This window comes from Narcine bancroftii, chromosome 11 (genome assembly GCF_036971445.1).
Source record: "Narcine bancroftii isolate sNarBan1 chromosome 11, sNarBan1.hap1, whole genome shotgun sequence".
Lineage (NCBI taxonomy): Eukaryota > Metazoa > Chordata > Chondrichthyes > Torpediniformes > Narcinidae > Narcine > Narcine bancroftii.
The window spans coordinates 33,398,858-33,415,172 of record NC_091479.1 but is presented as its reverse complement, the minus strand read 5'-3'; the positions used below and the strand labels follow the sequence as shown (position 1 = coordinate 33,415,172).

At 44.6% G+C, this 16,315-nt stretch overlaps 1 long non-coding RNA gene across 2 annotated transcripts in view; it reads right to left on the bottom strand.

Annotated features, from left to right (window-relative positions):
* The window catches only part of LOC138746382 (uncharacterized), a 35,437-nt gene extending 27,308 nt beyond the window's left edge, over positions 1-8,129 (bottom strand). The window contains exons 1-2 of one of the 2 annotated variants that reach the window (XR_011346925.1): positions 7,923-8,129; positions 7,072-7,174 (exon numbers count right to left, since the gene is read on the bottom strand). This is a non-coding gene — a long non-coding RNA (uncharacterized lncRNA). The remainder of the gene's footprint in view (positions 1-7,071; positions 7,175-7,922) is intronic. The other variant, XR_011346924.1, reaches the window with a different exon arrangement.
* Between the last annotated feature and the right edge of the window lie 8,186 nt (positions 8,130-16,315).

Here is a 16,315-nt window from a genome sequence, read left to right as displayed (position 1 = left end):
AATGCAAAATTGTATTCCCTTAGCAAAGGTGACGTATAATATTAACTGGGTATGATACATTATTCAAAATATGGAAACCATATTTAGATATGGGTTTGGATATCTAATGTATTTACTTCTCCACCCCACCACCACTTTTCATTAATCTTAATGGTTGAACCTTATCATGTTGGTTTAATTCTAATATTTTTTTAATGTCCTGCCTTTCCTTTTGGGAGGAAATAGTTATCACAGGAGCTTTGAACCTAGATCTGTTTTTTTTTTCATAATACTTTTCTTCTCTTCTCATTTTTATGGACAGTACAACCATTTATTTGTTATTCTATTTTGATCAATGTATCATTTGGATACGATTCTGGTATTATATTGTACTGTATACAAAACTATAAATTAAAAAAAAAACTGAAATGTTTCACTGCGAGATAGATAGCTCAGAGTTCTTGCCCAAATGTACTATACTTTGCCTGAGCCGGTGACCGCTTGGCTGAAAAAAAACACCGGAGGTTCCAATTGCCCACAGACTCGTTGTTCGAACACTGCTCCCACAGCACTGTCAGATGCATCTGTGGTAAGAGAGCAAGATCTTGGGCATTTGATGTACAACCTTAGTGACATATGTCAGAACAGTGTTCACATCATGGAAAGCATAAACAGGATGGTCTCCCAAAGATAATGTCTTTTTGAAGCAGAGATCAGATCCTTTGAGTCGTACAGCAAGAGGTGTAGTGGCATTCACCAGGAAACAGCAATAAAAATCCCTCATACCTCAAAACCATCACAACTGGCCAAACGTAACAGAGGGAGGAAATTCTCAAATTTCACGCACTTTCCATTCATCAGGCAAAATACCATGTGGCATAACTCTAGCTCCCAAAAATACAAGATCAGAAACACCAGAAACACTTTCCTGGGATTGATCACGGTACCACATTCCTCAAGCCTTAGAAACAATGAGATAAGGTGGCTCTTGTGCTCCTCTTCATCCACACTTACAACCAGATCTCCTCAATCAACACAAGCACCAAACAAACCCATGGACAGTGAGTTCGTGTTCCATGAACCACTGGAATTTCTGAGCTGCATTCCACAGACCGAATGGTTTTCTCAGAAACACAAACATGCCGAACGGGAGCATCACTGCTGTCTTTGTGACATCCAAAGACTCAAATGGAATATAATAGTAAGCACATTCTAGATCTATTTTGGCAAATGCAGATTTGCCATGGAGGTTTGCTGAGAAGTCTTGTCAATTTGGAATATTGTATCAGTCAGGCATGGTGGAATTGTTCAGGGGACGATCATCCCTGCAAGGCTGCCAATCTCTAGTTTGTTCAGAACCACATACAATCGTGAAGCCCAGCAGCTGTCAGATCTGTGGGCTAGGCACAATTCTTGCCATTCCAATTTTGAGATTTTAAGATAATCTGGGGTATTACAAGCCTGCGTCTCATAGACCCTGCCTTTATATGGTGGCTTATTACATGTCTGCACACCATTATGATGGGGACACGAGGCGAGGAAAAGACTTGAGGAAGGCTTGGAAAGGGCAGGAGCCAGGTTGAAGGCTTGTCAGGCAGCAGATGGCATTGGAAGGACAATAAATGTAGCTCACTTGCATTCAAGAGCTGCAGTCCACACAACGGCATTTTGACAAATACATCACTGAAAAATGTGACAAGAAATTCTCTCCCAAAGTGGAACTGGCCACATTTACAACTGAAAACCCACCCAAAACGATGTGAAGCTGAAATGAAATGCAAGTGACCTCTGGGCATATTTGAATAAGAGAATAATTTGTAGCTGAATGAACACATGACATATTAGCAAATCTATGTTCCTCAGGAGTTGGAGGGACAGGCACCGCTCCAAAGTGACAGATAGTTTTGGAGTTTTACATAGAGATGCCAAACTAATAACCTATTCTAACAACTGCCTAGAATTGTTCCATTTTTCTCAGTTGCCTTCGATAATCTCTCCCAAATGAGGACAAAGGAACATCGAATCTGCTCCGTAAACTGAAACAAAACTATTTCTTGATTTAATACTCAGTGATCTGGCTTCCACTACTGTATGTGGCAGCGGTTCCACAGATCCACGACCCTCTGGCGAAACAAGTTCTTCCTAATCTCTGTTTTATAGGATAACCTCTAATTTTCTTGTCCTCGATTCACCCACCAAGGGAACCATCTTACCCGCATCCACCCTATCTAAACCTTTCAATACACAAAATCCCTCCATGAGATTTCTTCTTTAATTTCCTGTACTCCAATGAATACAACCCAAAAGCTGTCAAACACTCCTTGTACGTTATCCTTTGCATTTTGGGAATCATCCTAGTCATTCTCCTCTGCACCCTCTCCAACAACATCACATCCTTTCTCACATAGGGGGCCCAAAACTGCACACAGTACTTGAAATGAGGTCTCACCAGTGCCCCATAGAGCCTCATCAACACCTCTTTACTCTTGTACACCATTCCTCTTGAAATGAATGCCATCATAGCATTCGCTTTCTTCATGACGAATTTCACCTGGTCATTAACTTTTAGGCTTCCTTGCACAAGGACACCCAGGTCCCTTTGCACATCCAAGGTCTGAATTTTCATCCCATCCAAATAGTATGCTTCCTGTTTATTTCCACTGCCAAAATGTACAACAGTAAATTTCTTGGTGTTAAATCTCATCTGCCATCATTTTGCCCAGTTTCCTAATCTGTTTATATCCTTCTGCAACTTTACGGTTTCTCCACTTCCTACTCTGTCCCCTATCTTGGTGACCTCCGCAAATTTGGCCACAAAACCATTTAAATCACAATCCAAATCATTAATTTATTTTTCCTTGGAATATATCTATCCTGCATTCCTTTTATTACTGCCACATGCCATTCCAGAATCGATCATCACTGAACCTGAACATGTTTATTGTGATGAACGTCTTCCAATAAATGTTCTGGGTTTAATTTTTTTAATTCTTGTTGTGGTTCCTCTTCATCACCTCTTTGGAAGCTGAATTCACAAAATTTTCCAAATATTTTTTCAGCAATAATTCTGTGGTACAGAGGATTACTCATCTTTCCTAGAGGTTAAAAGTTGCATTTTGATTTTCTTCTCTCAACTGAACATTGTACAAGGTGAAGGCTGATTAAAATGGATTCAGTAATGATGGCCTTCAAACTTTGCATTTTTGCTGTGGCTACACAGCTTGAATGATAAACTGCTGTTTCTACAGGGAATTAACTCATGGAAATGTTCTAAATATATTCATTGGAGATAGACCTCTGTGAAAAGTTTACTGCCCATCGGCAACAATCCTTGAAAAGAGATGAATCATCACCCAACAGAGCAGCCCAGGAATAGGCCATTTGGTGAACAATATCTGTGGTGACCATGATGCTCATTTAAATTAATCCCATCTGTCAGCACATGGTCCATACACATCACCCATTCCTTCTTGTTCATGTGCCCAACCAAATGCCTCTTAAATTATGGTGATTTCACCACTATCCTGGCTGTGTGGGCCCTACCCCCACCGCACTGTGCAAAAATCTGCCTCACTTTTCTCCTTTTCCCCCTCTCATGTTCAATATAGGCATCGTAGTATTTTTACATCTCCCACGGGGGCCGGGAAAGAAGAAATCTGTCTTCTCCAGGACTACAATAATTGGATAAATTTCAACCAGGTCATCTATCACCCTCCCATGCTCCAACGAAAAGTATCCAAATTTGTCCAACTTCTCCTCAGACCCAATGCTCTATCCCAAGCAAACCCCAGATGAATTCCTTTTGTCATGCAGCAACTAGAATTGCAGAAAATACTCAAAATGTGACCTAATCACATTTAATACTTAATGCCCTGCTCAATGAAGAATATTTTCTTTAACACCCTACACTTGTGTTGCCACTTTCAAGGAGCTCACGCTTGTACCCCAAGATCCCTCTATGCAACAGTATGACAAGTCCTCTCGAAGAGCAAGACACTTGTCCAGATTAAACTCCATCTGCCATTTCTCTGCCCACATTTAAAAGTTATCGGTTTGGAAGGGAGAATACGAGGGGAACTTGGTGAATCAGCAGGAGAGAGAGTGAAACCTGTGGAGGGGGGAGGTGGTGGACAGGTTACATGATTTTGGAAAATTCCATATGCATACTATCGAGTCACAAATGCAATAAGAGATGGTTCCTCTGGATTTGACCTCACCCTGACAATGGAGGAGGCAGAAGACAAAGGTCAGTGTGAGAATGGAATGGAACTTAAAACGGCTTGTGACCATGAGCCAAGATGGCCATTGTGATCAAATTGGAGGTGCTCAGCCAATCTGTCATTTACTCTGCATTGGGTTTCCTGCCACAGAGAGAACAGACATGGTTGGAGGAGGTGATTGTGAAACTTTACCCTGCATGAGAATCCCTCGATGGTGGTAAATGATGTAGATTGCAGGAGAAAATGACCGAGGAGGGGGAGGAATTAGGAGTCTGTAATTAGTTGAAAGATCCTACTGCAAGATTCATCAACAACGAGTAGTAAAGTAGCTTCAGTCTATTCTCCCTCTCAGAAAGATTTAGTTAATAAACAAAACAATATTTCAGCACAGCCAGGGGCAAAAGGGCTCTTAATTTAGTCTTACAATCAACAGACTTTGAAATTACCCACCGTAAATGCCTCAAAATTCAATTCACTTCTGGTGGAAGTTTAAGAGCCAGTGGCTTGCTTAATCAGATTAGCCTATTCTGAGTTTCCATTTTGACTTTCACACCATCAAATGCAAGCCCCAGTTTTGTTCCCCAACTATTTTCTATCCTTACCCTCTTTGCAATCTCATCTACCTGAAATTGGAACAAACAACAGCCAATTTTGCCATGTATAAATCAAAATAATTTACCCACAGTTTCACATCACTGTAGCCACTGAGGGATAACTTGTGCCCATCAGGAAACTGCACCACCCACTACAGGGTGCTATTTACCTTGGTGTAAATGACTCTTTTCCAGTGTTACTTTCAGACATAATGACATATTCAACATGCACAATATTTATTTTCTTACTGACCAGAACTATAAAGCATTGTGTGAAAAGGTAAAAAACTCAAGTCAACCAGGAGATACAAATTTCTGACTGCAATGTTGCTGCCCAAATTTGCTACATTATTGAAGTCTCACAGAGCTTACAACAGATATTCAAATCGAGCAATAACAGAAATAACAGAATATTACGGCACGGTACAAGCCCTTTGACCCACGATGTTTTGTTGATCATGATATTTCTAACAAAAAAAAACCCTGTAGCAGCTACTGCGGTAGATGCTACTAAATAAAGGAAAACACATACAAAGGTAGTCAACTCAAGACTGGTTTATTGCAGACATACAGACCTTTTATTCCCTGCCTCTCAATGAGAACATTAGTGAACACCTGGTCCAGAGGACCAGCAGGTTAAAGCTACCAGCCATTTGTGCCCCGTGCCTTTAGGCAGGGGCTTCATCTGATCCACTCACTGTACTTTGGTGCCCAGCACTGTTAGCCTGCGACGTGTCAGGTAAGTCTGTGAACTGACGGTGGCATTGCGTCCGCTACAACCCTGTTTTTCTTTCACCCATGTAAACCTGTCTTAGAGTCTCTTAAATGCACCTTACGTGATATTGTAATGGATAAATATATTTGGAGAATTTGGTAATATTTGGGATTTTGGTAAGATTTAGAGTAGGTTACATACATACACACACATATATTATAAAACATTTTATTTGAAAGACTGAAGAAATATTGAAGATCTCTGGAGAAAGTTATTCACATTCACAAGTTGGTGTTAGTCGAACTGATGTTATAAAATGAATGACCATTGTTTGGAAATGGAGCCAGGATGGCTACAAGTACTTTTCTGCAGGGTGCTTAGAGGAAAGTCACACGTGGGTTTTGTTTATCTAACAACAGCTTGAGCAGAAGAAAGAACTCCTGTTGTTTGGAATAAGAGGAATGGAACTATGTAATAGCTTGCAAAAAGAAGTTACCATCTGGAAAATCCTGATGGGGCAAGTTTCCTCAGCCAGACATTGAGGTGACTAATGAAGGTACCTCAGTTGTGGAAATCCTGGAACAACAAATCTCTAAAAACGCTACAAGAACCTTCCTGAGCAGGAAACATTTACCTTTCGAGCACCAAAACCTGGTGAAATTTAGAAACGTTCAATTCTGTGCACAGCAGAAGAATTGCTTGCATCCAGATAACTTGGAAGAAGGAGAAGTGAGATTGAACAATATCTGCTTAGATAATGACATTGGGAATGTTCAAAGTAGGAAATGGGTTCTACCAGCAGGAGTTTCTATTTGACAAAAAATATTGATAGGTGGCTGGCAACATACGTTTCTTAAAAATTAATACTCTACCCTCTCCCTCCCTAAACCACATTCAGCCCCATGACATCTTTCCACATTGCATTACTGGGACCATCAAGGACCTGACCCATTTCCCATCTCTCCTTGCAATGCCAATATGGCAGCTGCCATTAAGAACTGACAATCATATGCAAGATGAACATCATCATGACATCCTGCTTAAAAAGAAGGGTCAACAAACCTTCCTAATTTTGTCACTACATTTTTATTTCGATTCCCATGGGGCATGAGCAAAAAATGTCCCATCCATTGGCTCACCAAATTATGAGTAAAATCATGATCCCTGTTCAAGAAAACCTATAACCTTCAATGGTACACAGATAATCTAGGAAGAATTCTGTAATAAAGTTGAATGAAACATTGAAAGAATTTCCCGCTTATAAACACTGAGATTGTAGCATGCCAAGTGACCAGGTGAGCAATAAGAGGCCAAATCACTGCCACACTCGGATAGTCCAAGATGGCACGGACTCCCCTTCACTGACGAGAAGGAGCCCACTCCTAGCACCATGTATGGGCTGAGGAGCCCTACACTTCCACGTAGCGGCATCCAACTGGAGAGTGATGCCACGATGCAATAACGTAAATCGGGAAGTCAGGGAGTACGTCACCAGAAGTGGGTGGGCCAGCGAGCACATGTGGGGAATTTAAAACAGTAAAGCCAGTCTTTGGTTTACTCTCACCTTGGGTGGATGTCTCTTTATTTGGTAGCGCTGCCACAGCAGATGCTACAAGGCGATAACTTCTTACTTGCTGCAACCAAACAGGTCTGCATGATACACCAACCTAAATAGAAAACATGTCCAGAAATCCCAGAGATCATAAATTCAAAAGGATTGGTGAAATCTTTACCCTGTATTTTTAACACCAAAGTCCCTATATTTTTAAGCCATTCGGACAGGTAACTGAGAAACATTACATTTTAAACACATGGTACGTCAGGATCAGAAGGATTGGAGCATTATTGTTCAAGTGACACAACTTTTAAAATAATAACATCTAACTTTATGAAGAATGTGATGCTACAACAGGAACAACGGATGGAATCAGACACATTCTATGAACATTTGGAAGCAAAAAAAAATGGATTGGTTTTCCATCCCTTCCTAAGCGACCCAATGACCCCAAGTCCTTCCCGACTTGCGACCGCAATGGAACCCAAAAGTTCAGTCAGATACCACAATGGACGCAAGTCGAAGTTTCCCCCCCGTGCGAGGAGCCCTGAAGTCTTAGAGTGTATTTTTAAAATAAAATGATTTTCAAAGGTGAACAGAGACACGGGACACGTAAAACCCAAAATGTGCGGATTGACTTTGTGATTCAGTTTCTCAGGGTCCATCGGTTGGGGAAGCCATCTTAATTTCAGTGCGCATGCGCGACTTGTGGCTTTGCTGAGTGGCCCGTCAGTCGGCACGTGCATATTAGCCGCACATGCGCAAACCCAACTCCAAGTCGCAAATCCACCGCGCATGCGCGAACCAGACTTCCAAACTTCTTCTTGCCCCTCCCCCGCCCCTCTCCCGCTGCCAGTTACCCCACGGCCTCCGGCCTCGCCCAGTCGGCACCATTAGGCCTCGCACCGACGCCTCGGCTCCACTCAAACACCCCGCCGGTACCGGCCACTCCCGGGTGGGGCCCAGCGGGCTGCTCGTCGCCCGTTTTCCCTGGACCGCGCGGCTGAGGAAGGTCCCGGCGCCTCCGCCAACTTCCTCCCATTCGCGCCCGCGGCGACGCGACGGACCCCGAGCAGATGACGTCGCCGCCAACGTCCCGCCTTCTCACAGCAAGAGCCAATCAGCCCGCGAACCCACCCATCAATCCAACCCGACCCCAGCGTCTCATCCAATAGCGGCCTCACCGAATCAACCCTTGACTCGCGCAACTACTTGTCCTGGTGAATGTCTATTGCTGCTGGGTTTTGGGGTCCTTTGGGCTCATAACACCATAGACTGGCGACGTACATGGACTTCCTTCCCACTCCATCCATTTTGGATCCCCACATGAAGAGGGAAACTGCTCTGGTAACTGCCAGGGCAGAGGTGTGTGAGATGGGCCTGGTGGGAGATGGGGGTTTGGAGATGGGCCTGGTAGGTGACAGGGGACAGTATTGGGGATGAACCCAGAGGATGGAGACCACCCCCGGAGCTCCGGTTCACCAATGGGTCACTCACCTTGGCCCACGGTCGTGCGTTGATCTGCGGGAATGTGAATTAGATGCAGTTGAGGTTCATCTCCCGGGTCTGCTCCCTGGTTGAGGTCCCCAACACCTGTTGGGACAGAAACCACTTTCACCACTGGCTCGGGGTGGAGCAACAGGAGGGTGACAAGGGGAGGGGATGCAATGTATGCGTACCAGGTCAGGGACATGGGACGAGCCCAAGAACTGGAGTGGTGGTGAAGGCTGAAATCTTAGGGGCATTTAAAAGGCTCACCAAGTGTCACAATTTCCCAATAACCGATCGGCTGCTTAGACTTTAAGAAATGTCTTCAATGAAAATGAAATATCCTTGGAATTCTCTACCCTATTGAATGTGACTGTGCACCTGGCTAGAGGTATTTGGACATACTATATAAACCTTGCTAAGTACCAGTGCAGGTTGGAAACGTTCGACTTCCTTGGGGGTCAAATCAACAGGCACGGAACTAAACCCTGCTTGAAAAGGTAGAGGTTGTTCAGTGCTTCCCCAAACCCCACATAATGAAGGGGCTGCAAGAATTCACTGGTACCATTAATTTTTATCACCGATTGATACCGGTAGTGGCCCACATCATGCGGAGAAAGGTAAAAACATTACCTAGGACAATGAGGATTTGGAGGCATTCCAGAAGGCCAAGGACGCACTGGCCAACACAACCCTTGTGGTACACGCCAGGCCAGAGACACCCACCACTCTCACAGTAGATGCTTCCAGCACAGCAGTAGGGGGTGCACTGGAGCAATTCATCGAAGGGGAATGGCAGCCTCTGTCCTTCTTTAGCAGACACCTCTGGCCACCTGAACTCAAATGCAGTGTCTTTGACTGAGAGAAATTGGTGCTGTACCTGGCAGTCAGGCACTTAAAGTATTTTTGGAAGGTAGACAATTCAGTGTCTTCATGGACTAGAAGCCATTAACTTTTGCCTTCCATAAAGTGTTGGACCTGTGGTCGGCCAAGCAGCAGCGACTCCTCTCATATGAGTCTGAGTTCACTACAGACATTCAACACATCGTGGGTGATGCACTGCCCCACCCCCGCAATCAAGTCTGACCAGGCCCTGTCCCAGTGAAAAGACTATTTAGCCCTCGGCAGGGGACAGCAGGATGACCCTGATATTCTTGCAAGCAAGACAGCAGTGTCCAGGCTCAGGCTGGAGGATGTTAACATCGACCCTGGTAAGTAGACGCTCCTCTGCGGCATTCCAATGGCAAATCCCACCTCATTGTGCCGACAGCATGGAGATGGCAGTTTTATGATGAGGTGCACAACCTGACGCACCCGGCCATCAGTACTGTCAAAATGGTGGTCAATAGGTTTGTCTTGCTGAGCCTTCAGAAACAGGTTGTCAGTGGGCCAAGGCCTGTACACTCTGTCAGATGACCAAAATGCAGACATACGTGAAGGCACCACCCCAGACATTCGAGCCAGCATCACATAGGTTCAGCCACATCTACAATGACATTGTGGGGTCACTTCCGGCCTCCCGCGGGATGAGTTACCTTCTCACCATGATTGACTGCTCCATGAGGTTCCCCGAGGCGGTCCAGCTGGCTGACACAACCACTTGTGTCCTCCATTAAATTGGAAGCGGTAATAAATATGAAGGAAAGTTTGATAATAAATAGTCTCCCTTGCAGTTTGGGTACAATGTATTTCTTAAGATCAGAGGAATCCTGGAGCCAAGACAAAGTGATCCTGTGTTTCCCAAGGATTTGATTGAGTTGTTGGGGTAGTTGAAAGTGAAAGGTCCGAAAGGTCTCCTGCTCCTTCCACTGCCTTTGTGTTCTGTCTTGCGATGCTGATTGGGTTCACCTCTGTGTTCGCTCAATCGCTCGCTGATTGGTTGCTTCAGTTGCGCGAGCCAATGGGCTGATTCGGTGAGGCTGCTATTTGATTGGACGCTGAAGTCGGGTTGGATTGATGGGCGGATTCGCAGGCTGATTGGCTTGTGCTGTGGGGAGGTGGGACGTTTGCGGCGGCATCGTCTGCTCAGGTTCCGTCGTGTCTCCGCTGGCCCAACGGGAAGAAGTTGGCGGCGGCACCGGGATCCACAGCCGCGTGGTCCAGGGAAAACGGGCAACCAGCAGCCCGCTGGGCCATACCCGGGAGCGGCCGGTATCAGCGGGGTGTTTGGGTGAAACTGAGGCGTCGGTGCGAGGCCTGATGGTGTCGATAGGGCGAGGCTGGAGGCCGCGGTGTTACTTGCAGCGGGAGGGGGCGCGGAACGTGATTGGCAAGTCTAGTTGGCGCATGCTTGATGAGTTTGCGCATATCTTGCAGATACGCATGTGCCGATTGAGGGCCACGAAGTGAACTGTTTGCGCAAGCGTCAACTGACGTCTGGCGCATGCGTACGGAAATTAAGATGGCTGCCCCAGCCAATGGACCCTGAGTCACAAAGTCAATCCGTACATTTTGGGTCTTTTGTGCCCTGTGTCTCTGTTCTCGTTTGTCAAATCATTTGATTTTAAAAATAGGCTCTAAGACTTCAGGGGTCCTCACACGCGGTCAAAACCCCAACTTGCGACCATCGTGGGCACCCTCCCAGGATGCGACCATTGTGGTACTACGGTCGCAGGTCGGTGAGGACCTGTCGGGGTCATTGGGTCGCTTTGGAAGAGATGGAAAACCAATTCGTTTTTCTTTGCTTCCCAATGCTCATAGAATGTGTCTGATTCCATCCGTTTTTCCTGTTGTTGTATCACATTCTTCATAAAGTTAGATGTTATTTTTTAAAGTTGTGTCACTTGAACAATAATGCTCCAATCCTTCTGATCTTGACGTACCATGTGTCTAAAATGTAATTTTTCTCAGTTACTTGTCCAAATGCCTTGAAAAATATAGGGACTTTGGTGTAATTTTGGCCACATTTCGAGTGTTTTCTGCAATTCTAGTTGCTGCATGACAAAAGGAGTTTATCAGGGGGTTGCTTGGGATAGAGCATTGGGTCTGAGGAGAGGATAGTTTGGATAGTTTTCTCTGGAGCATTGGAAGCTGAGTGATGACCTGGTTGAAATTTCTCCAATTATTGTAGTCCTGGAGAAGGTAGATTTCTTCTTCCCCCTCCCCTGTGGGAGATGTAAAAATACTACGATGCCTATATTGAACATGAGAGGGGAAAAGGAGAGAAGTGAGGCAGGTTTTTGCACAGTGCGGTGGGAGTCTGGTCCACGCTGCCAGGATAGTGGTGAAATCACCACGATTTAAGAGGGTTTTGGTTGGGCACATGAACAAGAGGGAATGGGTGATGTGTATGGACCATGTGCTGACAGATGGGATTAATTTAAATGAGCATCATGGTCACCACAGACATTGTTCACCAAATGTCCTATTCCTGGGCTGCTCTGTTGGGTGATGATTCATCTCTTTTCAAGGATTGTTGTCGATGGGCAGTAAACATTTCACAGAGGTCTATCTCCAATGAATGTATTTAGAACATTTCCATGAGTTAATTCCCTGTAGAAACAGCAGTTTATCATTCAAGCTGTGTAGCCACAGCAATAATGCAAAGTTGAACGCCATCATTACTGAATCCATTTTAATCGGCCTTCACCTTGTACAATGTTCAGTTGAGACAACAAAATCAAAATGCAACTTTTAACCTCTAGGAAAGATGAGTAATCCTCTGTACCACAGAATTATTGCTGAAAAAATATTTGGAAAATTTTGTGAATTCAGCTTCCAAAAAGGTGATGAAAAGGAACCACAACATAATTTAAAAAAATTAAACCCAGAACATTTATTCGAAGATGTTAATGACCAGGTGAAATTAGTAATGAAGAAAGCGAATGCTATGTTGGCATTCATTTCAAGAGAAATATGTACAAGAGTAAAGAGGTGTTAATGAGGCTCTATGGGGCACAGGTGAGACCTCATTTTGAGTCTTGGTGCAGTTTTGGGCCCCCTATCTGAGAAAGGATGTGATGTTGTTGGGGAGGGTGCAGAGGAGAATGACGAGAATGATTCCCAGAATGCAAAATAAAATGTATGAGGAGTGTTTGACAGCTCTTGGGTTATATTCATTGGGATATCGGAAATTAAAGAAGAAATCTCATGGAGACATTTTTTATTTTGAAAGGTTTAGATAGGGTGGATGCGGGTAAGATGTTTCCCTTGGTGGGTGAATCGATGACAAGAAAATTAGAGGTTATCCATCCAAAACAGAGATTGGGAAGAACTTCTTTTGCCAGAGGGTCATGGAGCTGTGGAACTTAATGCCTCATACAGTAGTGGAAGCCAGATCACTGGGAGTATTCAAACAAGAAATAGACAAGTATCTCGTTAGTGAGGGCATGAAGGGATATGGGGAAAAGGGTGGAAATTGGAAGGAGTGTAGAGTAGCTCAGTGTGTATTTATGGAGCAGGCTCAATGGGCCTGGTGGCATGGTTCTCCTCCTTTGTTTTGGGATCTTGTTCTCATTTGAGAGAGATTATCGAAGGCAACTGAGAAAAATGGAAACATTCGAGGCAATTGTTGGAGTAGGTTATTTGTTTGCCATCTCTATGTAAAAGTTCAAAATTTTCTGTCAGTTTCGATCGGTGCCGGTCCCTCCAATCCTTGAGGAACATAGTCTTTCTAATATGTCATGTGTTCTTTCAGCTACAAATGATTCTCTTATTCAAACATGGCCAGAGGTTACTCATGCTTCATTTTAGTCTTGCCATCTTTTTGGGTAGTTTTTCAGTTGTAAATGTGGCAAATTCCATTTTGGGAGTGAATTTCTTGTCACATTTTTCCATGATGTATTTGAAAAAACGTTGTGTGGACTGCAGCTCTTGAATGCAAGTGAGCTGCATTTGTGGTCCTTCCAATGCCACCTGCTGCCTGACAAACCTTCAACCTGATTCCTGCCCTTTCCAAGCCTTACTCGTGTTTTCCTTGCCTCATGACCCCATCGTAACGGTGTACAGACATGCAATAAGCCACCATATAAAGGCAGGGTCTGAGACTCAGGCTTCTAATACCCCCAGATTATCTTAAAATCGCAAGATTGGATTGGCAAGAGTTGGGCATATTCCACAGATCTGACAGCTGCTGGGCTTCACGGTTGCATATGGTTCTGAAAAAAACTGGGGATTGGCGGCCTTGCAGAGATGATCGTCCCCTGAACAATTCCACCGTGCCTGACTGATACAATATTCCAAATTTACAAGACTTCTCAGCAAACCTCCACAGCAAATATGCATTTGCCAAAATAGATCTAGTACCTACTTACTATTAGATTCAATTTGAGTCTCCGGATGTCACGAAGACAGCAGTGATGCTCCCATTCAGCATTCAGTCTATGAAATGCAGCTCAGATATTCCAGTGGTTCATGGACCACTAATTCACTGGCCTTGGGTTTTTTTGGTGCTTGTGTTGATCGATCAGATCCTGGTTGTAAGTGTGGATGAAGAGGAGCACAAGAGCCACCTTATCTCATTGTTTTCAAGACCTGAGGAATGTGGCATCGTGATCAATCCCAGGAAAATGTTTCTGGTGCTTCTGATCTTGTATTTTTGGGACCTAGAGTTATGCAACATGGTATTTTGCCAGATGAATGGGAAATGCGTGAATTTTGAGAATTTCTTCCCGCCATTAAGGTTGGCCAGTTGTGATGGTGTAATGAAGGGTTAAAACCATGTGCTCAGATGCTTCCTTGCTTGTTTGAAACTAACAACACTGGGGCCACATTCAGGTCACCTTACTTTCAGGATTAGCAGATGTAATTAAACTCAGCCATGGGGAGTTATCTGAAGATACACTTTGAAATGGAATTCCACCGTGAGGCCCAGGGAAAGCAGTTGTCAAATACGACACTCTGAAATTGACATATTGGTCACAACCTGTCTTGCTCGAGAAGTTTTAATGAGTCCTTGTATCCACGAGATAAACCAGGATATCATAGCATCCTGGTTCCATAATAATCAATCTTTTTTATAATAATCAATCTTTTTTAATTGTAGAATAGTATGCTCAGCTTTGATTTTGACTGACAAATGTTAGAGGGAGTGGGTGCATGATTAATTGTTCTCCCCTAAACGCAGGATGGCACGGTATTGCTAAAGCCTTAGAAGTTTCAATAAGTCTTTGTATCTACGAGATAAACCAGGATATTATAGCATCCTGCTCCATAATAATTAATCTTTTTTAATTGTAGAATAGTATGCTCAGCTTTGATTTTGACTGACAAATGTTAGAGGGAGTGGGTGCATGATTAATTGTTTTTGGGGTATAAAAGTCTGTGGTCCTGCTGCTGAAGTTTAGACTCTCCGAGGGATAGGAACATCCCTTATCAAGAAGGAAGAACAGCTAGAGTCCGAGCAACGTCCCAGTCGGGGGAGGTGAAGGAGCTGCTACCGGCGCCCCGGCAGCCTACTACAAGTGTGCCGTCATTGCCTCGCTTCGGCAGTTGGGACCAGTCCAGGCGTTGTTAAGTATGATTAGGCAGGCTTGCATATTGTAGTTTGAAACCTGCTTTATATTTGTAATAAACATTTGTGTAGACTGAACTGCTCTCGGTGTGTGTCTCTATTTTCTTTCGGTAGCTCAAACACTGTGACCAATCTAAAACGAACAAAGTGAAAGGTACAAGTTTACCCAAGACAATTGGCGCAGCGAGCAGGGTTGGTCTCAAGATGTTTCGCCGAAAGAAAGAGGTGAGCCCTGAGCAGTTTTTGATTCCGGGATGGACTTCCAAAGATGATGGGTTTGGCATGCTGGCTAATACCCTGTCTTTGTTGGGACCACCCATCAGTTGGGATGAAAGGTTAGAACCCTTAAGTGTGCCTCTGGGAGAGCGGGTTGCCACTCTCCTCCGAGAAAGTAAATTTCCAAAAAAACGGGGGACGCTGACAGACGGTTTTTGGCTGCTGGCCACAGCCTTACGCCGCTCCGTTCAGCGTGAAGTTGAATTAGTTCAGCAGCAGGTAAAGTCTGAGCATAAGAGAAAACAACTAGAGGAGGAAGTAGAGACTCTGCGACAGCGCTGCTCGATGATGAGCGAAATTGTTAGCACCAGTCAGGATCGAGCCAAAGAATGGGAGGATAAGCATGTTCAAACAATTTGCCGTAATATTAAACTCCGGCAACAGCTCTGTGCGAATAAGGAAAAGCAAGGGGTAGAACCTGATCCACACCGTATTCGTGCCATGATAAGGAATGGCAATGATCCTGATGTAATTGATGATTGGGACGGGAATATCTGGTATGATGATAATGGTAATAATGCAGATACCCTCCGGCATGTGCCTGGCATACTCCCCTCTCCCTCCGCTGTTCAAGCCCGCCCCGTAAGGCAGCGGACTGTCCAAGCAGATGAAGGCGAGAGGGGGGATGATGTAAGTGTAGAAACTGAAGGGACCGGTGCTCCGATCTCCCAAGCGGACCCAGGGGAAGGCTCCCAAACCCCTGCTTATGCTAGGTGGGCTCCCCCCTCAACGGGATGGTCTCAGCAGCCTCCCATGTGCCAGAGTGGTAACAGGGGTCGGGAGCAGTCAACAACAATACGTGACTTTACTATAAAAGAGCTGGCCGCCATTGGAGATCGTTTTAGGCAAAAGACAGGAGAAACTTTGGCGGCCTGGCTTCTGCGGGTTTGGGAGCAAGGGGGAAGTAGCATATATCTGACCCCTGAGGAATTGTTGGGGTTAGGATCATTAACTACTGATATTCGAGTCACTGCCGAATTACGTGGCAGAAGGAGAGATGTAGACTATTTACTTGTTACTCTAGGAGAAGCCCTGTTA